Below are 27,158 nucleotides of genomic sequence, written 5' to 3'. Positions count from 1 at the left end.
AGGAACTGAATCTTAAGCATCCTGAACTAGCAACGGCACCGGCAAGCCACAGCCATCTACTGGAGCGGGAAGACCACAGACAGAGGTGTAAGCAGGATGCGCACCCGCTCAGCACCAGTCCCAGCCTACTACTCTCATCAACAGTACAAGAACAGGCACTAAAAATAACTTAGAATACAGTTGGCACTTGATACAGGCTGCTCCTTCATGCATGCCACAGTTCCTCTGTGACTTTCTAACAACTTGGGCTGCCTGCATCTTGTGGTTCCCCTTTCAGAGGGAAAACAAGCTTCTAACTCGTGAGGCAGCAAACCTTTCCTTCCAAGAACCCAAAGGGGGTCAGGTAAAAGAGGGGTTTCCACACCGTGAACCCAAGTAGATTTCCCTGCCATGATGAGTACTGGATTTCAGAGAGGATTTCCCCCAAAACCTCCAGACCAATGGGCCTGAACAGCGCAGGGCTCCATCAGATGCTCTCCCAGGCCAGTGCTACAGCCCGTGGGCAGGGATCACACTCAATACAGCATACTCAAGGGACAGCTATGCCAGGGGACTCCACATGATGAGGTCCTCCAGGCCAAAATAACCAAAATTCTTTGGAGAATATAAAACTTCAGGGGTATGTGGTACACTTCTGAAAGTTCAAAACGAAACATTCCTTCCATTTATCTAACCCACTGCTTAGCAATGGAGGTTGCATGTGTGTATGTGCCTGCGAAAGGCAAAACATGTTCTGTTATCCATCCTTGACACAGTAAATAAACAAATTATTTCTAAAGCAGTTTCAGAATGAACAATCCTCAGTTTGCACTCATGCTACATTGGTTTGGACAGGGAGGATTCTTTTTGCACAGCTGTCTACTTTTCAAAAGGAAAATGCCAATGCACCCCAAAATATCAGTGTTAGAACCTACTTCCAGAAGTGTTTGCCTAAAGGCCAAAGACCACAGCCCATGCCTGAAACCCCAACAAAGTTACCACAGGACATATGTTATTCCATTGCAGAATGCATGTCAATACTTATCTCTAGCTATAAATCAGTAGAGCCTATTTTAGGCACAAAAGCTTCAAAACCAATTCTTGTGACCAACCTCTCAAATTAATTATGCAAATGCTGCATGAAAGTGCACAGATCATTATTCCTTCAAATCTTTAAACCCCTGCACAGAAAGGAAAAGAAAGCAATGCCTAATTATACACATTGAATAAGGCAGATAATGGCCTGTCACATGCATCACTCTGAATGCAGATCAGAGTGATGGTTTTAGCTGTAAATACAATGTGGAAACTTCAAATAACTTTGATCTCGTCTTTGGCAAGAACATGCTTCTTTAAGATACTGTTCTGTATTGAATGGGAGGTATATATTTTGTATTTTTTCCTGTTGAGTTTCAAAGTCTTTCCTTACAAAACATATACTATAAGATATTCCAATAGAGACAAATAACTGTATTTCCCCAAACAGAAGAATGCTGCTGCTTATTGCCTTGCTAAAAACACTAGAAGCAACAATATTCTACTGCAACATTGCTGTTCAAGCAAAGCATGATCGGTTTTGTTAAAAAAATAGAATCATGGAATGGTTTCAGTTGGAAGGGACTGTCAAAGGTCATCTAGTCCAACTGCCCTTCAATGAGCAGGGACACCTTCAACTACATCAGGTTGCCCAGAACCACATCCAGCCTGGCCCTGAATGTCTCCAGGGATGATGGCACATCCACTTCCTCTCTGGGCAGCCTGTGCCAGTGCTTTACCACCCTCACTGTAAGAATTTTCTTCTTATATTCAAGCTGAATCTCCCCTCTTTTAGTTTAAAACCATCACCTCAAGTCCTACCGCAACAGGCCCTGCTAAAATGTCCTTCCCCATTTTTCTTATAGGCCCTTTTAAGTACTGAAAGGCCACAATAAACAAGAAGGCCTCTCTGGAGTCTTCTCTTCAGGCTGAACAACCCTTATATCCATAAAGCAAGGCTGTACTTAAGAGTTCCTGTGCAGGGGGGCACTTAGTGCTTTGGAGCGAGGAAGGAAGGCACACCCACAGACAGTAACTAACCTCCTAACATCTCCGTGCACATTTAGGAGGTAGGAATGTCTTCATTTCAGATATGTCTTTCTTACACAGCAAGCAAGCCATGAAGAAATTGAAACATACATAAAAGGAAGGACTAAAATTGAACAGGTAGAAGTAGATGAGAATGCCCAGGTTAGACATGTCAGGGAGGCAGCAAGAATCACTGCCCTGCTCTTTGTGCCTGGTACTAGAAAAATTCCCTGTAACACTGACCATGCTATCAAACCAAATTTCAGCACATATTAAAACACGCTTCAAGACAATGTTATCAAGGGGAGATTAGGCTTTTAATGAGATATTTCCACAACTCAAGAAACTCAGGCTATCAGTTGGAAAAGAACAAATAAAGAATTTCAATGGCTACATGATGACATCAGCCATTTCATGCACAAATGCAACAAGAATGCCTATGGGCTCCATAGCACAGCAGGCTTCACTTCCAACCCAGGATTTGCTTCCTAAGACCTTTGACCACTTACAGGTAAAACACAAGATACTATATTTCATGTTGAGACTGTACTAGTTTTAAAGTATGAAGAATAACAATACAGCAAAATAAATGCACAATTTCTTAAGTGATGGATAACTGGTACAGATTTAGGGTCTGTCTAATGAAAATACTGCTGCAGTTTTGCCTGGTTGGATCACCACATTGAGATAAAAGACAGATCCTGCAGATATTGCTGCAATAGCTACTACAACAAAGTTTACTGATGCAATCCTTGGTTGTCATTCACCACAGGGATTCCAGTTTACTAAAGGGGAAAAAAATCCCTCCACCCATCCCATTAAAACTACATGTAAGTATTACAGTCACTTTACAGAAGATATAAACAAGAATAATACCCAAATTCACTTACATTCAGAAGACAAATCCCTGCTTTGATGAAGACCTGGACTGTGCAAAGCTTCAGAAAATTGCTCAATTAGTTTAGCTTATTTTGCCACCAAAAGCAAATTCTTAAGTTTCAAATCTGGAAGAGACCTCATTTCAGAATACACAGCTCAAGCCTCCTTGAAAATAGAAGTTGCCAGGGTGTCAGAACATGACTAGCTAACCTTTCTTTCCTCTTCAGGAATCAAGGGGTTTTTTCTTTTCAGTTGAGACAGAACATTATTTGCAACTTAGCCAAACTGACTCACTTCCACAGGCTCCTCCAGCATATTTCTAGCAAAGCCCTTTTGGGAGTGATTGTTTTTCCTCCTTCAAAAACATCAGTAGAGATGATACCCAAGTGTACAGTTAGAGCAGTACAAATGTAAATTATTGCTATGCAAAAAGGATGCTGCTTAGTTTTATATGTTCCTCCCCCAAGAAAAGAGGGATGAGACCTCATTTGGTTTTGATTCCCACATCCCAGCTCTTGCCGAGTTAATTCAAACCAAACCATCCCCCTCCTCACCTCTCAGCAGCTGTCTTTCTAACAAGATCCTCAACTTCATCATTTATTGGACACACTTGGATGCCTTAAACAAAAATTACTGAACAAAGGGGAAGAAAACGTGCTCTGATCAGAGTGCTGCATAAGATGGTGATGCAAGACTGCACAAGATACAGTCAAAGGCCTGCAGAATTTAGCCAAGTTCAGGTCTAAAATAAAACAGCACTACAGGAGCGTCAGATTTCTTGAGTATGTGCACCTCAGTCAATTTACACAAGCCCCTACCGATCTTTGCTTCCACTGCTAAAACTGCTAAACAAAACAGTGACTTTTACATGCTGCTTCTACAACACTGCCATGTTGAGAACTTGTACAAAGTAAAGAAAGCAAAACTAGGATAGAATTAACTAACATCTTCTCCCCTTACTGTCTTCCCAGCTATCTGCTCCTTCATTTGCTGGTCCATTTAAGCACCTCTTGTTGCTTGATCCATTTCTGTTCAGCAAAATGCACAAGTTTAGGTCTTTGTATGAAAACAACCATAACTGCTTGCCAAACACCTCAGGGACTGCAAGTTGTAATATCATAACATCTTGTGAACTTTCTCCTGAGTTTGGTGGTAAGCCTATAGGTTGATGCAAAGTGCAGTCATGTAATAGAGTTTCCTGTTTGAATATTCCCCCTCCTCCTTTTTAAAGCAAGAGTATTCTCATCCTTAGAAACAGGAAGTCATTAAGTTCCAAATGTTTATACTAAATGAAAACATACAGATTGCCATGACTGCTATTCAGTGACTGTTGGGTGGTCTCAATCTGAATCCACTTTCTGACCAGCAAGTGCTTCCCTTAGAGGAATTACGCAAGCACAGCCTCAGAGACCAGGGACTGTAAAGGTATAAACAGTCAGCCAGTATAATTACAGGTCATGAGTTTTACATTTTTTCAAAGACTTTAACATACCCACAAAAACCTCTCCAACATCTGGTTTCAGTAAGTATTTAAATAAATGTTTTCCCCAAGTTATATCAGAAATTGGCTAGTGCTGTACGTTCCTTGGGATGAGGTCAGCAACATGCACTAGTGCAGCACCTTCAGTGCAGTCATTCACATGATTATTTGTGCCGGAGTGCGGCAGGGGGTTGGAACTAGATGATCTTAAGGTCCTTTTTATTCCAAACCATTCTATGATTCCATGATTCTGTGAAGAGGGAAATTCACGACCCATTGGCATCCTTCACTGATAAACTTCAGCACACTGCCTGCAACTGCCTGTGATCTGCATCTCCAACATACTAGCTTCTGATCATACTGTTCTTATTCATAAACTTCTAAATCAAGTTTCCTCTTAAATTTGATAAGCATTAAAAAAAAACCCACAACTTCAATTTAGTACTGTGATAATAATACATTAACGGGTGGCCCACACAGAGTTCCCATACACAGAACACTCGACTAACTCACCCCAGATTAACAGAGTAAAATCTGCCCCTTGTGATTTGAGTTTGTCATCCTAATCCCAATTTACTATGATTCACCTTTTGTGGACATAAATTAGACTCCAAGAGAAATCAAACTCCAATCCATCAGCACAAAGTTTTAACTGCTTTTTCACCATGCGTCCTTCTTACAGGAAAATGCAGCTCCTCCCACCCTCCAGATTTTAATTATTAAATAGTATTTGGAAGAAGTGAAGAACTCCCTTCTGAGAAGAGAGTTGCAAAGCAGCTCCTTAGTAATCATGAGCGCTTTCAGGAAACTGGAGTGCTCCTCCAGCACGCCTACTTGCTTCCCGTGAATAAGCAGTGTTTAGAATTATCTGGAGAGGTCTTCCAAAGTGCTGAGAACATGATTTCTGTGCATTTTGATGCTCTATGAATCACCAAGACTAGAACATGAAGCCAAGAAACAGTAAAACATGCACATACATAAACAACAAAGAAGAGCTGCTAAGACTAATATTAGACCTACAAAAAAAACATATCCTGAAGGTATCAGGAAGAGACCAACGGGAACTTACACATTGTGCCACTTCCACATGAGACTCTTCACTTTTGTTTGGATCCACAGATCAATATGAATGTCAGGAATTAATAAAGCTAGCAGTACAGATCAGCTCTCCAGAGACAAGCCACATCTGTTCAGCAATGCCAAGCTGCCAGCTGGATGGAGTCCCAGAAGCCTTTCAAGGGTCATCATGCACAGCAAAAGCTTGTACTTAGCTAAGAACCTTTCAGCCTAGCAACTAAAAAGGTAACAGGTATTCTGTTAATTACATTAAGTAATTAAGTCATGTTTAGCTCTGTCAATTAGGATGCCTAATTTTAAAAGGTCTAATAGCCACAGTATTTAAGTTCCTGTTTTCTGCTGGTGCTGTAACAGCACAGAATTCTAAACCACTGCCATTCTCATGGCTGAGTTGGAAAAGCAAAATTATGCTGTTACCAGCTAAGCTAATCAGTTGAAATGAAAAGAGTCAAAGCATTACTTGTTGGACACTGCATATTCTAAGCAACTTTAATGTACAAATAATCAACTTAAAATCCAGAATGAAAGACTTTGGATCTCAGGTGAAACCATTAATCACACAAGGATGCTTTATCTGGGTACAAATTGTCAAAATGTCCTTTCCTTGTGCACACTTGATTGGAGCCTGTTAAGGGAAGAAATAAACCCTACAGTAGAGGACATTTACCTCCCTCCCCAGTACATCTGTCACTGACACACAAGGTCTTGCAGGGCATAAAAGCTCCCATTGAGGTATTGACACAAGGAGCTACTTCTGAAATGATCATCTGCTGGCCTACATTGAAACTGCTCCTTTCAAATAGTTCCAAATCAGATGTACAGTACCATACCTGCTTAGCTAAACACTACTTTATCTACAGCTGCAGGTGGCCCAACTTCCATGCTGAAACACCTTGGTAGGCATGTGCTGAAGAGATCTATCGTTTAAGATTACAACAGCCAAAACCCCACTGTGAGGCTCCCCTTGCTCCGAACGCATCACAGTCCAACATTCTTTTTATTACAGGAAATCATGCCTCTGATGTTTGCAAAGTACTTCCAATTCTTATCTTTCAGCTTGTTCCCAAGTGGAAGCCAAAGGGTGAATCCAAGCTGGACCTCTTCCCCAGCCCCACTGACAGCTTGTTTTCTAAGCTAATAACCCATTTTCAAGAGCATAATCAAGATCAACCTGCTGAAATTAGTCTGAACGACTCATGCAAACAACTGCTGTGCAGAGTATTTTATTAAAAGCAAATCACTGCTCCCAGATTTTACATAGTGAGCAGCACCAGGAGTTTGCTCCCAGTCCTAAAATGCATCATGTCTATGACGGCTTATCACTGCGGAGTATAGTTCTTTCTGAACCCTTGCAATGCTCCAGGAGCATTACCAGAATCACAAGGCCACTACATGGGATGATGCCCATGAAGACATCTAGCATTATTAACCCCCATCTGATTAGCAGTTCAGCTACTAATTTGATATCCTTGTAAGCAGGGCTTGTTAACCACACTACACAGTACCCCAGACTGGCCATGTGAAAATGCAGATGTCACTTGCTCACCTTTTTAATCTGCTGCAAGGTTTTTCAGATGAAGACGTATTTCATCTTGTGGTGCTATATAAATAAACAAAGTATTCAAAACAATAATTTTTCTCCAACTGGGGTTATGTCATATGGTTTGCTTTCTCTCCGGAAGAAAACATGCATATAAAGTGCAACCACATGCTGTTGGCAAAGAATTGGTTTAATAAGGACTCATTTCTAAAAACATGATTACAGATGTGGTCTACATCTTGAACCTAGTGTTTAAGGAAAAATTATCTCTGTATAATTATTTCACTCATCTGTGTTTTCTCTAAGGAACTTCACTCACAAAAAAATGTTTCTTAGAGCTGTGAAAGTTACACACCCTCCCCTTTCACACATCCACCCCAAAATAATTCAAGCACACCCTTATCAAAGAAAAGCTGAACACGTTACTGAGGAAACACTACTTTGTAGCAGCCCATTGCTACACCAGCTGCCAGACAGCAATGTTGCAGGTTAGAACTAAGTCTAGATGAGCTACTTTGCTACAACCAACCTCAGACTGCACCTGACTTGTCATTTGATTTTCAAAGTGCCGGAGTTTTTTTATCACTGGTAAAGTTTTCTGTAAGGATGTTATTAATGTGTACAGCTCTCAGTAAGGAAACTCAAATATATGATAAAGATGTATTTGGTGTGCTCTAGCACTGCCTAGAACATAAAAGGTAGTTTCATTCTGATGTAACCCTTATCAATCAGCAAAACTAATAGAAACACAAGTTTTAAACACAAAATTAATTAAGTTTGACTAAGAACTTGGTTCTTTCCTGCTTGCCAATTTACAAAATCTTATCAACTTACCCCAGGAAAGTCTGAATAAAACTCAAACCCTCTTCCAAACAGGATAAAAACAGACTGAAAGACTGACTGCATCATTCCACATCTAAACCCAGAAGACTTTTGCCATATTTGATGTCCAGGTATCAAAGTATTTAAGGACAGCCCTCTTAGCAAGTGCACTCCTGAGCTAAATCAGACAAATCCTGAAGGGGGTCTAACAAGGATGCTGGAGAGGGACTTTTCATCAGGGACTGTAGTGATAAGGCAAGTGGTAATGGGTTCAAACTAAACAGGGGAAGTTCAGGTTAGATATAAGGAAGAAGTTCTTCTTTATATGGTGGTGAGGCCCTGGCACAGGGTGCCCAGAAAAGCTGTGTCTGCCCTATCCCGGGCAGTGTTCAAGGCCAGGTTGGATGGGGCTTGGAGCAACCCGGTCTAGTGAAAAGTGTCCCTGCCCATGGCAGTGGGTTGGAACTGGAGGAGCTTTAAGAATCTTTCCAACCCAAACCAGTCTGGGATGCTATGATTCATATCCATATGAGTAGACAATCCAATGTTTAAGAATAATTCTCTATTTAATCATTTTATTCTCACTCCACATTCATGCTCATGTAAAATTAAACTAATAAAAAACCCAAACAGCTCATAGCTACTGAGGTTATTGCAATTGGCAACGTATTTATTGAAGGAATTAAAGTACTTGAAGCTGGGTTAGTTACTACTAGTGACATCACTTAAATAACAGTTGAAAACAACTCACTTCCCCAAGTTATTTATGGGCCTTTGAAAAATTAAATAACTCTTTCAGAGGACATCTGCCTTTAGGAGCACCTACATTTATTGGTCATGCTAAGGTATTTGATTAATCTAGATTATCTTTCCAAAACAAGGTATTAAAAAGGTCATATGAAATGATGAAAAGGTTGAGGAATAAAAATTGAAGCAGGAAAAACTTCTATTTTTACCCAGAAACACAGTGTCAGATGATGTGAACAGAGCTGCAGTTTTCAAATCCTCTCAAATCCAGCCAATTTCTATTCAACAAGTACATATTTGTTTCTGAAGCAGGAAGATCAGACAAGCGGATTTTTTTTACAACTATTTAAGGTGTCCCAAGCAACCTTTAACAAGGCCTTTTAATATCCGTCACATCTGAATTGAGCATCATTTTCAAAGGATTAATACATATATATAGTTGTATAAACACTGACTTTAGTGGTGGAGTCAGATGGATTTCAAGCAGCTTGTTCAGAGAGGAAGATTTGGTGAGGATGGCAATGAACAAAGTAATCTGAGCCCAGAGGTGAGCACAGCACTTGTTTCTGCTCCTTGTTTCCTTGAGGAAAAGGCTATTTCAGTGAGAGAGGGTTTTGGAGCACCTAGCACCAGGGCTCAGACACACTCCCCCCAGGCATTTCCAGCTACTGGGGTCAAGGTGGGTTAGACAGACTGCATGTGGGCACCCATGTGTCTATCTACAGTGCCTAAAAGTTAGTTACAGGCTTCAACTGCTACAGCCTCACTTACTATTTATAACAGAAGCCTTGCTGGGAAAGCTTTTTCTTCAAACATAAAAGAAACCCCAATTTGAAAGTATTTGACTGTTATAAAGACTGATTCTGAAGCCTATCTATGGGTGACAGGGTGGAAGAAACAAGCGAGTATGCATATGTTTGTTTTCTTAAGAAGAATGACAAACAAATTGAACTGCTTGAGAACCCAAAACATACAAGTGGTTTCTGTACACTGATTAATGAATCAGTGGCAAAACCCTCATTCGTTTACTGGTTACTAACTTTCACATGAGGGGTTTCACTGTCCCCAGAAAGGGTGAACACCAGCAGCTGTTGCATCAGAATGGGATAACGTATCATAAAATAAGATGGATAAAATACTGCAGCATTTACACAGCTTGTATTAAGAACTTAAAAATAAAAAGCTCACAGCCCAAGTTTTTCCAGAAGTTAAGCCAATGTGCAGGTGGGATATTTAAATAAGACAGAAATCTCAATACAAGCTGAGAATTAAACAGAGAATTGTCATCTGGGTGTTATCTGCATGCAGCCAGAGCTGAGAGGACTCACAGATCCAGAATTTGTATGCAGGAGGAATAACCTTAAGTGTGCTTTCACTACTCTGAGGAGCACCTTCATCTGTCAGCCAAGCCCATGCTGAGTATGCCTTATTTTGAGGCTGCCGGCATCCATACAGAGTTCTCCAAAAAGCAATTCAAAGCAGGAGTGTGATTAAGGGGAAAGCCTCAGCTGGCTGAGCTGAGCAGTGTGAACACCTCCTGCCTTTCCGCTCCATTACAGACCAAGCCAAAGATGTTGTGGCTCAAGAGAAAAATCTCAGTAGCTGTGGATCCGAGTCCAGTGCAAACTCACCCCCCATGAGATGCTGCAAGGAAATCACTGTATCTCACAACCAAAAGCCAGTTCTACTTTTCTACTTTTATACCTCCCCCATCTACCAGATACACTCAAGACAGCATTCAATCAGAAAGCTGCACAATTGCACACTGTGGGGCAAGTCTGTGCTAGTTCAGTTTACCACAAAGGCCAAACAAGTAGAAGATGAGATCCTCTTACACTAAATACCGTCACTCAGACCTCTCAGGAAACTTGATTTCACACAATTGTAAGACAAATAAATAATCTGAAGGTATCAGCTGTAACCTTTTATGCGTTCACACTGAGTGACACAACTTTGCAACCCTCCAAATCCAGAGGGTCCTGCGGATGACCGATTTTAAAATGCATCCACACTCATTTTGCCTCTGGTCTGAAGTGGACATTGCAATACATTTCTAGACAGACAAATCCTACTTTTACAAATGCTTTAATAATTTAGGCACTTCAGGGCATCCTTTTTTCTTTCTTATGTAATACCCATTGCTGTAATCCACAGAAATATTTCCAGAAGTTTATCCCTGGGGCAATATGGAGTTTTACCTCTTTTGTCAGTTTGCTTTCTTGATCACTCAGAATCCTATTGCACCACATGCATATTATGGTACAAAAAAAAGGACTAAAAATACTGTGTTTACTAAAGTCAATCATAAAGCATAGTGCTAATGCACTGCAAGTGCTAATCTCAAATCACATACAACTTTTTGCTTCATGAAGAATTCAGCTGCCATCCTCCAAAGTGCTACACGCTTAGTCACAATAATGGCTTTCATTTTTACCAGAGAGTGTCCTCTAACATGGGTAGGACAGACATAAAAAGAGAAAAGGAGCTACAGTTACGCAGTTGAATCTGAATAAGAGAGAAAGCATTAAGAAGGGTTCTTCTAGATTTCTAGGAATAAAGAAACGGATCAAGTGTGTTGAAGAGCATGTGCAGAAATAGATGGGGAAACACTTTTGTGTATTTGGTATGATTCAATTGTTTCACCCAAATTCATTAATGTGCGGAGACTGAAGTTACTGAGAAAAACAGGGAGGAAAAATACTCCCAAAACATTCCAAGAGAATGAACAGGGCATTAAAATGATGGCTGCAGTTTTGACTTCAGAGGCTTTAGTTTGTAAACGTCAAAGCTAATACTCTGTTTTTTCCTCCTCCTCTCTCCTCAAGAAGTATCTGTAGAAAACTGCAGTACTGCACACTCTCTACACTGAAAGACCAACACTCTGGCATAGCAAAGGCAGTGAGAAATGGATTCAGCATCATGCCTCTTCTGGCAGTGTTCAATATCAGAGAGAAAACCACTGGCACACTCTCTGTTCTTGCTTCACACTGTGTTTCTGGCTAAGAGGCACAGTCATTTATTTACAGAATCTCTCAGCAAATTTGCTTGCACCCCTAAGTATGTTTCGATGATTCTATCCCTATTTTAGCATATTACAATTAATAGTATTTTCTAACTGTAGTAGAAAGCAAAACATACCATCAGCAGCTAGCAGACAGTTGCAGCAAACCAGAGGCAACAGCCATGAAGGTCAGGTACTCACTGGGCCAGAAAGCACTGCCTCTCACCAAGCTCAACACTTGGAATGAGATTTCACGAACCTCAGACACAGCCAGGTCTATACTGGCTTCAGTTATAATCCTTCCAGGGAATCTGGATGTTTCCTGTTGAATTTACTGCTCTAATGGCATTTGAATCCAGGAGACTTCCTGAGTAAGCCAGAATTCAGGATAAATGCATGAAGATAGGATACAGCAATCACAAGTATTGCCCAAATCATCTGCTATTGGCCTCTTGGTTACTTCACAGGCTGCCTCAGTCTTAAACTCTGTTTAAAGCAAAATGAACAAAGGCCAATAAAGTTTGATGGAAAATCCAGCATCAGCCAAATGCTGCATTGTTTGTTTCAGTTATATAGAATCATTATGTCCGGTCCTTGGACCCTCTTTATTATACCCTCATTTCCCCTGACTGAAGAAACCTCTGTAACAGAACACCCTCAGGAGCCATAATTTAACAAAGACAGCATCCAAACTTGATCCAACGACCTATGAATGAAGGCAGTGATCTGGGTATGGTTAGGGTTTAAAAAAAAAAAACAACAAATTCCAATGGACAAAATGAAAAACTACATTTGATAATAAATCTTCTTTTTATGAGTAAGCTTAATACCCTTCCTCTTGGTACAAGAATGTAATACTGTCCCCTTTGCCAAGAAATAAAGAAGGACAGAAAACCCACACAAGAACAAGAACCATAAGAAATGGAATAAACATCAAATATGCATAATGTTTTCAGAAAGTTTTACCTTTTTTTTTTTTCTTTCTGCATATGGCTTAGATCTCATTAACCAAGACTTTATGACATACCAGTGCTTCAAATGAGTCTTCAGAAAGGCAGCAGAAATCAGAGCCAAAGCAGGGCTGGGCAAGATGAGACAATTGCTTGGGAACTGAGCCACACGCTTCAGTACTGCAAGAAAGCAGAAGCTTACACGTGTGTAAGCATGGCAGTCACACACTGACTGACCCAGGCTGTAGAGTATAGGCACATCCTTTTCCTACAGAAATCAAACAGCTGAGAAGCCAAAACTACTGAGCTTATACAAGGATGGCATTTGCATCCAACCCTAGACATCACTGCTTTGACAATCTGACCGAGAGCTGTCTCTCTTGTTCCTGCATTTAAAAGATGCCCAACAAAACACTCTCTTTCTGAAACCATTGAGCTAATCACACTTAAAATTTAGGGGCTCTGTTTTGGTTCATCTCATACTGAAATCCTACCAACGGAAAACAAGTTCACACTGGAGGCGATACGTGCAACAGGCAAAGTAATTTTCAGAGCTCTTTCTGTTGGAAGTCAGTATCAGGTCGTCCAAAGCGCTGACACAGCCCAAGCTGTTATTTTTAAACACAGCCATAGTCTATTTAGCTAAAGCATCTTTACTCTGACTGAGCCAGTATTATTTTGATAAGACTCCTTAAGTATCTACACTAAGGCCTGCATATCACATCAAACAAAATAAATACAATCTTTTGAAGACAAGGCGTCATTGCAACTAGGAAAAGAGAAAAAAAAGAAAGAGAGATCCAGAAAAAAAAAATAAGAGGACCCAGCACTGTCAACCCTACATTGCTAGCTGTGGGATAGCTATTCACACTATGAATTTGTGTCATTCACCACCTGCACAGATGCTAACTGGAACAATTTCAGTCAACTTAAAACAGCAAACAGCTTTCTGCTGTTGGAAACTCAGCAATACACTTCTACAATGATTCTTCTGCCAAATTTGTTGGTAGCAACACCAGGTTTTCTTACAGATCATTTAACTGATGAGAACCTGAACAGACGGATAAGTGAGCAATACCATTTTCAAAGGTATATAGGAGACCGCAGGTTATAGCTACACAACATTTTGGGAGGTAGCTCCCTCTTCCCATTTTTCTTTCCTTTTCTTTTTTATTCCTCACATTTTCCTCAATGCAATTCTTACTTCTTTATAAAAAAAGTTTACTTGTAAACATATACATAAGCTGATTACTAGAAAAAAGAACAACCCCATTCTTTCCTCTCAAAGTGATTTGTTCCGTATGTTCCTAAACATAGAGACACTGTGACCTACCTGATAATGATGTTTTCCTATAGCCTCCATTTCTTATGCACAACTACGAAATAGAATCCCCCCAAAAGCAGTCACCCACCAGTAGCTTCACAGAGCTGGATATGGGTGCATGACATGGGAGCCAAAGAGCAGCTCAGCCCAGCATGTTGACATTATTTTAACTAAAATAACTTCAAAGCCAAAACGTCACATTTATCTGAAAGAGTTTATCGTTAAGCATGCCGATTCCCCCTCAGATTCTGGGGGAACGTGGAGGGTAAAGGGAACCTTGTAACTGAATGGCTGCAATGCTGTTATCTCAAAGCCTGGAGAAACAGCTTTTTCATTCTTGCTTTCTTACAAAGAAGTTCCCTTACAGAAAGCTCAACTCACAAACACCTACTTAGATTTTTTTCATTGTCTCCCAGTACTGTGGGCAGGAGGGACCCTGCAGAGCTGTCACTACTGAAGGATTAAGGGGCTGGAGTCAACCTGAAGCTTGATGCTGACAGTTCCCCTTTCCCTGCAGGTTCTCAGACACCTCACACCGACTCTAGCACTCACCCTCTCTTTAGCGAATTCAGCTTACAAAGAGTTAAAGCAGATGGGGGAGAGGGAGAGGAAGATATTCTACTGCAATTTGTGGTGAATTGCACAAGTTAAGCGAGCAGCAGGGCTTACACAAGAGAACATGCGGCAGGATCACAAGGCCAGGAGGGAAGAGCAGGATATCCTCTTCTGTTTGTAATGTGCAACCCAAACATTCTAATCAGATGGAAGTCAGAATCCTAGAGAGGAGTGACTGTATTAAAGAGGTCATTATATTTATTGGAATGGTGACATGGAGACTTCTTATTTGACTGGATTCTTAAATAGGGTTACAGGGCTTTAATTTGCTCCTTTGAATTGATTTAAGAGAGAGAGTAACCCGAAACAAGTTTATAGAGCAGGTGGAATAACCTTGGAAGGAGTACACTACATGATGCAGTAACAGTTTCCCCAGCACAAATACATGCTAGCACACATTCTTCAAGTTAACTAATAAACAGAAGAGTTATAAAAATAGCATTACTTACACTATGCATTTGCACATTGTAACCGGTAATTCCGCAGCTTTAATTTCATCTTTGAACTATCAGTTATATTGATAAGTAACAGTGGCAGCAGCGTATATTAAAAAAAAAAAGTAAACAAATGACCTTCATTGAACTTGATGAAAGTAATAAAGGGTAAATGACTTTTTTTACCCTTTTTTCAAAGCCAGTTTTACAGCCAACTGCCAGCAGGGTGTGGGCTGAAGCAAAAAACTTTGAAATAGGTCCTGTGAAATCTGAAACCAAAATACAGCAAAGGTCACCTCTCTGTGAAGAACCATCTTGTCTGTATACATATATATATATATAGTATGTATACTATAAGCAAAGCTCTGTTAGCTCAGCCCCGGTAATAATGTAATTCAACTTACCCCCTGGGAATAGCAATAACATCAGGTTTCCACTACAAAGATAAATTTACTGCACACAATACCTGTTACTATACGTTTTCAGCATGCATGATAGTAGCCAGACACTAGTGATACATGGTGTACCCCAAGCTAGATTTTCTTGTTAAAGGCTAGCCCAGGTTATAAATATGACACTCTTATTCTCGCCCCCACCATTAGCTAATTCTTTTTAGTCGACATTGCACAGGCAGTAAAGCTTTTTATGCAACTTAAGCATAAAGCTCATATTAATAGGAAAGGAAGAAATATAGCTGATTTGTAAAATTTTTGCTATTCCTTCTCAACAGAGAGAATTTCAACCCTTTTCGACAGGGGAACAGAGAACATTTCCCATGGATCGACAGAATCTTCTACACAAGTTATTGGGGCAACCAGACTGCTATACTCTGCTCTGTCTTGTGGGCTCCTGTGAAACAGTTCACAGACCCAAGCTTAGAGACAAGTGCCATATAGCAACTGAGGTTCTTGAGAAGGGCTGCCCATACACACATTGCTCTGCAGACACATTTGAGCTAAGCAGTCTATTTTTCCAGTTACAGAAGAAGACCGGGCAGCCAGAGCTGCTGGCACTTGAACCACTGCGTGAGCTGGGGCTCCTGCTTGCCTTGTCTATGGAGCAGAGTGCTCCTACTTCCTGTGTTTCCACTCAGAGCTTTCCCTCCTTTCCACTCCGAGTCGTATCATATGTGTTTGCTTAAATGTGAAGATTGCCAAGCCTGTCCTCAGTTTCCAAAGATGCTAGAAAGCATAGGCCTGAAAAGTTGACTGCCTTTGCTGGAGGGCACTTCTCTGGTCCAGAAGACATCCCACCATACTTAATGGTCTCCACTGACCACTTTGGGTCTGTCACCGAAGAGACAGTGTCTTGATCCAGACAACTGAAGACATTCATACTCAAGCTATTTTAAAGCACACAGGATTCCACCTGGCAATACATTAGAAGTCACTTGATTTGATTAGAAGCACTGACATGCAATAAAGCGCTTACATTAGGAATGGCAAGAAAAAGAACAACTTTTGCTGACCAGACAGCAAATATTTCTACTTTGAATGGTGTGGTGCTTGAGAAGAACTAAACAGCCTTTGAAAAATCAGCCCTTCACCAGGAGTTGTCATAGGGTATATAAAATAAGAGACACTGCTGTTTAAAAACATCTAGGCTTGAGCGAACACAAACAAAGAGCGTAACTTGTATGCAACAGCCATTTCAAGAGGAAGCAGTATTTCAGCTTTCCCCCAGGTGCAACAGGAAAACAGCTGATGCAAAAGGGGAACCGACTGCCCCCCTGCCACCTATGGGCAAATTATCCAGGCATCTATAAAACCCCCTCCTGATGTTTTACAGCTTAAATGTTCCTGATGTTTTACAGCTTCAACATTTTATATAGTTAAACTGAGTTGCCTTGAGTTCACGTGCTTTATGTTATTTGATATGCTTTAAGTAGGAAGCTACCTGGATTCATTTCAAGATTTTTTTTTCAAGCTAACCTGTTTTTGAGTGCAGATTCACTCATGTTAGCACTACCCAGATGTATTCAATCCCTTCACATGCTGCAAAACTAAAAGTCTGAAACAGTAAAAACCGCTAAATAAATAGGGGAACCTGACTGCCAGACCACCAAGTTTGGGGGTTGCTTTATTTACTTTTAAATCCTACAAATTTCAATGTATTTGCAAATTCTTCTGCACACGTCTTACTTCTTGTTCAATACCAGACCCACTATTTTGATCAGATTGATAAGAAACAAGCCAAACATATAAAGAGGGCTTTGGCGGTTACAGACATACTTTGCTTTACTAAACACTGCACTACCAATATTAAAGCATGTATCATGACTTCAGTTTTCTTCCTCAGCTGCTCAGGATTAAATCTCTGCAATAAAAATATTTATGAAAACTTGACAGAATGATTTACTTTGGACACTTTGCTTCAGAGGATGGACTTTTCTGTTCCAAATCATGCACATGCAGAGGTATCCACCAAGCTCTCCAGCTGTGTCACTCCAGTCCTTAAACCATTTAACACAGAACATGCACATGGCCTTAGAATGCCAAGTCAGCTGCACATCAAAGACAAATGGCTCTGGAGAGTCACCCCATAACAATCAGCATGTCAGTAAGGAATCAGATTTGTATTCAGTGTTATGTCCATCAACAGGAATGGAAAAGACAAAAAAGAACATATATACACAAACATGCATATATGCACACACACACAGAGATTCTTTTTCACAACCTCTGTAATTTTAAGAATGAGAAAATTATACAACCTTTTGCCTGAACATACACAGTTTGTCTTAAGAGGCAACAGCTTATATTTAGTAAATGAATTAAAGACGCTGAAAATCTTTGCTTTCTGCTTCCTACTCTGACAGTGGGGTCAAAAAAACATTTGAGTTACGAGAAGAGTTTGCCCTCACATATACTTTTAAACAGGCATTTAAACACAGCTGTCATAGGAAGCCAGAAATTGTGCAGATCAACTGTGAACATCACAAAGACAATTACTGGGTATTTAGTACACACTCCAGATATGAGGAAGATCTGAAACAGGATGATAGGCTTGTTGTGGGCACTATACCAGTTTAATCCTGATAATTGAAATATCTATTTAATAGTTATTCGTTTATTAATATCTATTTGACTATTTATTCATTTATTATGGCAGCAATACTACATTAGAGGGGCTAATGTCCTATCCAGTTAACATGGGAGTGCCAGGTATTAGTTTTGTACACAGCATCTTGCACCCCAAATTTCACACCTAAATTTCATGCATATTTCCATCATAGAAATTGCAGATACTACAGCTGAAAAACAATCATAAGAGAATACTTACTTGATTTTACCATCCACAGGCTACTGTAACATGCAATCACCAAATAAAGTTTGTATGTTCTAAGAATGAAGTTTGGTTTTCTTGGATTAGGATACACAGCAAATATTGTCTGGTGTGTAGCAACAACTGGTATATTAAAAGAGAGCTGGCTCAAAATGTATTCTACTACTGTTTCAGCACTGACCAGGAGCCTGGCGAAATTGTTATGCACTTCATTAGCACTCCTAAAAATGGTTGTGTATCCGAGTCACGAAAACACAGAGGTACTTCTGAGGCTACTACTTTTGTGTCATTGTATTCAATTCTAGCCAGAGCTGGATGCACTGTCTCTTATTGTCCACTGTTTCTGTCCCCAAATCCTATTTTCATTTTCACCTAATTTTTCATATGTTAGGCTGAAGGTTGCCTCTGCTAAGTGTCTGACAGATCTGAAGTGTCTGAGCCAGAACAGTTCTGCTCTTCCTGACAAAAGGGCTCATAAGTATGCTTTCCTAAGTTACAATTTAATTTTCATTTTAAGTTGGGGATATTTTCTTTGGAAAGCACTCCCCAGCTTTCAAATACTTGAATTTGTGGCCTTACTAACGCTCTTTAAAGTTTTTTGTGTATAAATCCATTAAGTCTAAAATGTCATACAGATTGCTACAGAAGTACTGGGATACTGGATTCCATGAAACAACTTGCGTTCCTATCAGCAATTCCCCTGAACCCAGCCAGCTAATAATTTTTATTGATCTAGATTTATTTGAATCACAAAGACAAAATCACTTCCACAGCATTCTGTCAAGACATCTAGACCTATCAAAAAAGCATTTATTCAAGAAAATGCTAGTCCACATTTGCAGGGGCAGGAATATGCATTTCAAATTACATTTTTCCTTTCTTGTTTTTACTGTATTAGAACAAGTAAAGCAAACCTTATCCAACAAGCAAGCTTTTCTGCTTTGCACTCTGTGTCTGTGCAGGACATGCACAGGAACACTTGGCTGGGTGATAAGCACCCTGCTTCCAGAACTGTGCATCTGCAAACACAAGATGCAGATCCAACTGGCCTCATAACTATGTTTTATTTAGTGTAATAGCTCTTTGCGACAATAAAAAATAAATCTTGAAGCCAATTACAGGTCTAGGTGACTATTACAGGTATAGATGAAGACAGCAAGCAAGGATTCAAAGCAATTCACAGAATTGTCTTTCTTTGGCCAACAGAGCAGCCAGTTCAGCTCTTGGCTGAAGCGCCAGCTAATATTAATGCCAATACTGTGCTAGGTACTTGTTCAGGGCAGCACAGCGACAAATGAGAGCAGCAGTAAGCTGCCATCAACTCTGTAGCATTCAAGATTGCCATGTACTTCAGCTCTACATGGTTCTGCTGTACAAGGGAGAAGCAATTCACCAGGCATCAGCTGCTGTGGGTCAAGAAAACACCATGAAAATCTACAGAGCAAGCTGGAACTCTCATACCAGCTTGTGATTTACTGATCTTCACCTCAACTTGATAACTCGCATGAAAAATACCTGCTGCTTTGATGTCACCAGGATTTCAACACCTTAAACAATACAAGGCAAGAAAAGAGTTTCTTCCTAGCCAAGACCAAAACAGTTTAAGAGACAGGAACAATAAAAGAGGCTATTATAACATTTCCCTAATTAGCACGTTGTAACTGCTGACTGCATGCTTGTCAAGCAGAACTGACATTGCTACCATAAGACACATACTACACTTAATATGCTCCCACAGCCCTAACTAAATTGACACCTACGTCACACTTACTAAACTGTGAAGATCCAGTGGGGGAAAAATACAACCTGAGCTTTGAAGATCTCAAGCCTTCTTTCACTAACTTTTCAATGAATCTGAATAAAATCTCAACCTTTTAGTACCAAACATTTTCCAGTTTACTGCTGATTTTGAAGTGACCTCCCCCTCAGCCTAGATTAAGAACATGCCATAGGTAAAGACACTTTCTTATGTAACCAAATTTATTCAAGTTTGTCTTAATTAATAAACCACACCACAAATTATCCACAAACCACTCCTGTACTTGAGAGGATAACTTTAAAAGTACCACCTCCAAAATCTCATTTGCTATGACATACAATAATTTGCATTATCTTGAATACAAAAAAGAAATACAAGTGTTTCCTCATATACCAAGTGACTCAATATAGGAAGCAGAGTAGATCTGTTTGCCACAGAGTCTAACACAATGAGTACATTACTGCTTGTTCCCTGGGGGTCAAGGAGCTTTTATCCATCTTCAGCTGCCAAAAAGTGCTACACAAAAGGCAACTACCCCCCAAGAACCCAACCAAAAGCCACATCACCATCGTCCACATCCCTCATACGGCAACCAGCATTGCAAAACATCGCTTGAAGAAAAGCCTGTGATGTAATGGGAAGCAATGTTATTAAAGAATATAGATTGTATTTCTCTAAATCAATACCAAAACAATGACAGACTCTGTTTTTGAAACAGCAGCACTATGAAAATGCAAAATTGATTTACAAGGGAAATAACAGCCAGAGGTTGCGATGGCTGCTAAGGTTACAGGACATTTTTTAAAGAACCAACAATTTTTATCCAGTTTAAAACCTAGCATAGGCAATTTTATTCACCAGCTCAAAGTCACGCAAGTTATTCTCTGGAATTAAACTTCGTTTTTTTTAAATGATTATCATTCCGACATCACCCAGAGTGTGGCAAGGATGTCTGTTGCAGTTTTAACTAGCAACAACGATTTTGACAAGGGAAAATCTAGCAGCCTTCTGCCTTCTTTCATTGCAGTTTTTGATCTGTAAAACACTTATGAAAGGAAACAAACACTGGCCCATCTTAAAATAGTCTTCATGCTTTGTCTCTTGCATGTTAATTTCTGATCATTTTCACACAAATAGTGTCTTACACCAGGTCATATGGCCTGTAGCAAGTCAAGCCAAACAAAGGCAGGCAGCCCCACATGCAATGTCACCTCTAACATCACATGCAACAGGGACAGTTCCAGCACAGTCCCACTGAATCCAGCTGGGTTCATCCAGCCTTGTCAAACACCCAATGCACATTTCATATCCAGCAAAGGGTGGACTAAAGAGCTGCAGTACACCTCTGAGATCCACAGTGAGACAACCCCAACCACCCACATTGCTCAAATCCACTCACCCTACCAGCAATGCAAAGTCTCTGGTGTGCATGGCACCATCTGGACCTCCTCTTTAGGTTGATCATGACAGCCTAACGGCACCACCCTAAAATCATCATTTCCTTAAATAAAAAAGTCATCTGCCTCAATCCTCAGGCAAGAGTCAAGGATAATGACTGATTTAACCAAGAGACCATTCAATCCCCAGATATCCTGAAGCGTAGCAGCACTCCATCTATTGGTCAAGAATTAAGGACGTGCTTTATCATCATCATCATTTACTAACCTCCATCATTACACACTCAGCTCCTACATAGCCCACCCCTTCCTCCATGCTCAGGGCTTCACAATCTCCCAGCAAAAACTAAACACATGTAATAACGTCTTCTGAAAACAAATGTATCACTAAAGGTGTTAACATGACAATTCCTGAAGTTAAAACTGGTACACGCTATTAATCACACAATTATCATTTTGTTTCATGGAGGAGTGCATGCACTCCTTACTCAAGGTAGCATTGAGGAGCTTATCATAACAGCCAAGGAGCCTTCTTTCCCTCTAAGTACTGGATGCCACCAAGGAGGCTGGAGCGAGTTCACACACCATTTCCAGCCAGGCCACTGATGTGACAGGGTGTGCAGACCAGAGAACAACCTGGCACCAGAGACCTGCTGGCAAACCCTGGCAGGGAGGTGAAGGAAGGAACCTTTCAGAGCAGACCTGCTGCCAAGGCAGCCACGCGCTGATCTGCCCCAGCTTGCGCTGCTCCACCACCGCCTTTTCCCAGCAGATCACCCACAGCCATAGTCTGCTACACCTGGGCTGTATTCCAGTCATCAGCAACTGGACCAGGAGCAAGGTGAGACAGCCTGAAGCTGCCCTAGGCGTGCCAAAGCCCTTTTTTAAAGGCTGAGGTCACATTTATCAGCTTCATTCCTCTGGTACCAAAGTTGACTTACACCAGCTTCTCCCACACTACTAATAATTCAGCAGTTTCATACATTCATGCTTTTATAACCCTTGGCCAACTATTTTTTTTCCCAGATATTCACTGCCAATGATTTTATCTACCTGTTTTAAAACTTAACTCCTCCACATAGTGGCACCACACAGATTCCTACACAGTTTTCCTCTGCTTGGTATCACATCACTACCCTCCAGACATGATTCCAGGACCTGTGGATGAAAACCAGCAGATTCAGCCTCAACCTGCCTGTAATGTAATGATGCTGAGAAGACAGAAGCAGAAGCAACCCACCTCCACGACCGGCTGCAGTAGTGCTGCTTTTGAGGCATGCTCTGCCCTGCTTATACAGCCAGTCCGAGGCTTCCCTGCTAAAAATCACATCATCTGGCCATGCAGTGTATGCCTGCCCTGTAGTCCGGGATGAACACCGGTTGATAAATGCGCTCTGAATTCCTAAATAAGCTTTCTAACGCGAGGTGGAAACTGCCTTGGGGTGAAACAGAAAACGAGGAACAAACTCCCAAAAGGCCCATGGCTATCCTCATTTCTGGAGCCTAAAGTTCATGCAGCAACTGCGTGAGTTTCGCCCCGGTTGATACAAGCGCACAAGGACGGTAATCCCGAACCGCTCCAGGCCACCGCGGCCCTGAGCGCGGCGAGCGCCGTGACCGGAATACGGGCGCCTGGGAATCGCCTTCCCGGGCTCCCGCACTACTATCGGCAACGAATGCGGAGCCGTGCGCGATCAAATACGTGAAACAAAACCCATAAAGAACGCAAATTTTAACAAGTTTCCCCAGCCTCGTAGGGGGCGCGGAGCTTTGCGGTGGAGCAAGGGCAGCCCGCGGCTGTAATAACGACTCCCCAAGCTTTCCTCGATTAGCAGTCTCGGAGCGGAGAGGCGCATTATTTAAAGCTCCATCCTTCCCAGCTCGGCGCCGAGGCAGAACGACAGCACTGCAGCATCTCCCGCGGCCGGAGAGCTGCCCTACACCCGAAGAGAAGTGCTCCCGACCGCAGCCCCCCCCTCAACCGCGGCCCCGCTCTCGCCCCGCAGCCGTGAGGCGGCGAAGGGAACCAGGGGAAGCGAGCCAGGCCTCCCGCCGGCTTCCCCGGCAGCGGCTCGGCCGCAGCCCCGCCGAGCGGGCAGGGTCCCCCCCCCCTCTTCCCCCTCTTCCCCTCCGCGTACCGCCGGAGCGTTACCTCTGCGGGCCCGCGCCTTTGTGCTTCAGTCCATCCCTCCCCGCCAGCGGCGGGAGCCCCAGCACCACCGCGGAGAGCGGGCGGGCGGGGAAAGGGGCGGTGCACTATGTGGCAGGAAGGGACACCTGGGCTCCGCCCACAGCGCCAGCCCGCCCGCCGTGGATCACTATCTGGCAGCCAGCGGGGACGAGCCCGCCGCCCTTCCCCCGCCACCCCTCCGCCAAGTTTGAAGCCGGAGGAGGGTGAGGGGGGCCGGTGGCCGCAGGCTCTGCCCTCCGCCCCGGTTGCCCTCCATTGTTGGCCCGGCCTCCGCCTCCGCGCCTCAGCCGCGGCTGTACCTGCAGCGCTGGCGAGGCATCCTCCGGGGACCGTTTGTCTCCCCATGGCGAGCAGGGCCTGCCGTGAGGAGGTGGGCTCTGCAGTGCCCGGTGCGCCGCTGACGGGCTGTAAAATGAGGTGTATTATGAGGGAACAGTAAATAAAATCAACCCCCCCAAACGCAAAATAATACCTGTTTTGAGATAAGAATTAGAGAGATTGAGGCTGAAAGGCAGCAGAAGGCTTATCCAGATGGCTCATGCCGCCAAGAAGTCACCATCCGCAGGGAGAAAGCGCGGCCCTGGCTAAAAAAAGCTGTACAAAATACAAAACTCGTTTTGGCAAAAGCTATCCCATTTTTTTTCCCCTTGGCTTTCTGTAATTGTTCTGCATCGCAGCTGAAATCATCCCTGTCTCGGTTCCCCACCCAACGTTACCGGTTTCTTGGTTTCAGGGCTGGTTTGCTCACTTCCGAGCGGTTCTGGCCAGCCGTTTGAAGTTCCAGAAGCACTGGATGATAGTTGTCCTTTATGTGCTGAAATGTCTGTGCTTTAATTGCGGTTTTAATTATCTCTAAAAGTAAGAAGTTGTCTAAAACAGACTGGAAAGGCTTAAAAGTTCCCTTTGAAATCAGCAGGATTGCTTACAGGTGTAAGGAGGTGTATGGAGGTCTGGGGACAAAACCTTTTCATTCTGCATACTGCTCACTTTTAAATAGCCCCTTGGGGACTGTGATCATGGGGAAATGAGCAGGGCTGGAGCAAAGGCAACGTGAAGACACTACATATCCAGGACCCTCTTCTGATGGAGTCAACAAAGAGGATCCAGCCCTGCTGGCTGCTACCATCACATCAGTATAGGAGATTCAAGTCCATCAGAGAAAGGCAAGCAATGTCCCTTGCAAGTTAGAGAGGTTCTTGGAGGAAAATGTGCTTGAGGCACCAAACTATCCAGCCATGGGGTGTTTGCATAGAGAGAGGATGCAGAACATAATGTATACCCAGCGCTGAGATGGTCCCACTTGCTCAGACCAGCACTTTGGAAACCTGTAAATGCTGGCCACTAATAATGGGATGAGGTGGTATGGCATCTGTTATTTAATAAAGGCCCCTAACCATCTGGTGGTTGTAGGAAATTAAAACTTGCCTTGGGCACTGTGAGAACATATACTTACGTGTGGAGTGTGCTATGAAGGTAGGAGCAATTGGCTTCTCCCATTTGTGTATTTATTCACTCATGGAATTAGTAGCGCTGTTCCTTGCATGTTCAGCCCTTCTTTTTTATTTCCTATTATCTGTATCATGTTTTAATAAACTTTCACAAGTTTATTAAAACATTAAACACAAGTTTCTGTGTTTAATAAACTTTCACAAGTTTATTAAAAGGCCAAGAAATAGCAAGTTTTAGGTGTGGTTTGGAAAGTGAGGGTAATACTGCAATGAAATTGTTGGATTGGGACTTGCTTCAGTTTCTGCACTCTGTATGGCCCAGACAACTGCTTAGCTAGATCGTGCTGTCACATGAGCAATTGGGTATGGACTGGCCACACACAGATTTCAGCTGGAAATTAGAGGAGAGTTATTAATCATTAGAGCAATCAAATTTCATTTTTTTCAGGGGAGGTATTTGGAATGGAAAAATCTCACTGCTTTTGAGATGAAATTTATTAAAGTCATTATACGATGTATTGTCTGCAACAGCAGGCGACAGACTTCATGTCTCGGTAGGCTGATTTGAGTGCTAAGGTGCTGCATGACATTGATCACACACCTTGAGATTTGAATTTCAGAGCCAGAGGTTGCTTAGCCTAGTAGGTGCTTTCTGTGTTTATTGTAGGGTGAGTTTTCTTCTCCTGGGCATGTGGATGAGTTTTGCTTTAGTCCTGGAAAGATTATGGAGATGACAAGTTCTCATAAATAAGGCTATAAATGGATTACAAGGATGAAGAAGAAACTTTCCTGCATGGGAGAAACTTCTCCCATTAATTCTGGAGGGTTTGTTCCCTCCTTCTTAAACACTGCCAGGTGCTCCTGGAGAGTCACTGGCCTGTGACTGTGACAATGGGACTGTGGGACAGTTCTAGTTAGGCAGGTCTCTGTGCTGCAGCTCCTGCATGTGATGCAGCAAATGGAGATCCCTGCCTGTGCTGCCTGCCTGTGGGCTCCTGTGGTGCCTGGGGGCTGCTGTGTAGGCACCCTTCCGTGGAGTAGAAGAGCAGGGAGGACACGATGGCATCCAGGACTGTTCTTTTGGGGTTCAGACTATAGCTTAGTGTATACAAAACCCCAAACACTTAACGAGTGAAACAAAACCCATAGGAAGCTACACCAACATTGCATTTTTGGCAAGTGGGTCCTCAGACATCCATCCGGCTCTGTTACTCTCTCTGGACCTCACAGTGTTGCTCTCTGTCTGTGGTGTCAATGAAACCCTCTCTCTGTATATTTACTGCTAAATATATTGTAAAAAACTCCACACAACAGGTAAAGTGTTTCAGTTTTGGGGACTCAATCTGGCAGAAATACTTTGCCGCTTTACACGGTGCTGCAGCCTTTTCACCCTCTGTAAAGCCATGTGTCTAATCACTGGCCCAAGCTGAGCCACTCATTAGAAACTTGGCCAAACCACAAACATTTGTTTCCTTGCTCTATGCCAGACTCTAAGAAAGGAGGAGGGAGTGGCATGGAGCTCATGTTAATGAGTTCTTCATTCCCCACAGAGAGATAATCAGAGCACTGCTCAGAGATTCATCAACATTTTTTATTAGCACTTTAACGACCTACATGGAGGGTGGATTTTGGTTTTATTTTTAAGGAGTTACTTCAGCTAAGAGCTAGATAATTCCTCATGCAGCTGTGGTTTAGGAAGGAGCTCAGGGGACATGCATGCCAAATTACTGTAGCTCTAGTTTAAAAAGAAATATATGCCACAAGGTTTCCTGGGTGCCTCCTTTTTCAATCAAGGGCATTATGTCCTCAACCCGTCTCTTCTGGGTTATGGAGTGGAGGGGGGGGGGGGGTGGTGTTTTAGTTTCTTTTGCAGTCTTTGCAGCTTCCTTAGCAGTACAACAAAATGCCAAACACTTGTGGTACTGCATGTTCCCTGTGGACAAAGGACTGTAACAGCTCCCTGACCCCGGTCGCTCTGGGAGGCAGGATCCCTCAGGAGCAATGAAAGGAATATCCAGGGTCCAGCACTGATCTTACAGACCTATTCATCTTCAGATGGCTGTATGAGGAACAAGGTTCCTAAATGATGAGGCCTGGAACCTTTTCCATGCTGCTGCAGGGTGAACCTCTAGCCAAGGGATTCCCCAGTGCCTGCTGGGGTCTTGT

At 42.3% G+C, this 27,158-nt stretch overlaps 1 protein-coding gene across 3 annotated transcripts in view; it reads right to left on the bottom strand.

Moving 5' to 3' along the window:
- The window catches only part of ADD3 (adducin 3), a 100,996-nt gene extending 77,354 nt beyond the window's left edge, over nt 1-23,642 (bottom strand). For 2 of the 3 annotated variants that reach the window (XM_057420913.1, XM_057420917.1), the window contains exon 1: nt 23,506-23,642. The gene's annotated coding sequence lies outside the window, so the exon portion shown is untranslated. The remainder of the gene's footprint in view (nt 1-23,505) is intronic. The other variant, XM_057420915.1, reaches the window with a different exon arrangement.
- Between the last annotated feature and the right edge of the window lie 3,516 nt (nt 23,643-27,158).

The sequence above is a fragment of the Pezoporus wallicus genome, unplaced genomic scaffold, assembly GCF_028554395.1.
Source record: "Pezoporus wallicus isolate ANWC-B61680 ecotype Strahan unplaced genomic scaffold, APGP_CSIRO_Pwel_v1 contig_3365, whole genome shotgun sequence".
NCBI lineage: Eukaryota > Metazoa > Chordata > Aves > Psittaciformes > Psittacidae > Pezoporus > Pezoporus wallicus.
The sequence above is the reverse complement of the archived record's forward strand: the minus strand, read 5'-3'. Positions and strand labels throughout refer to the sequence as shown.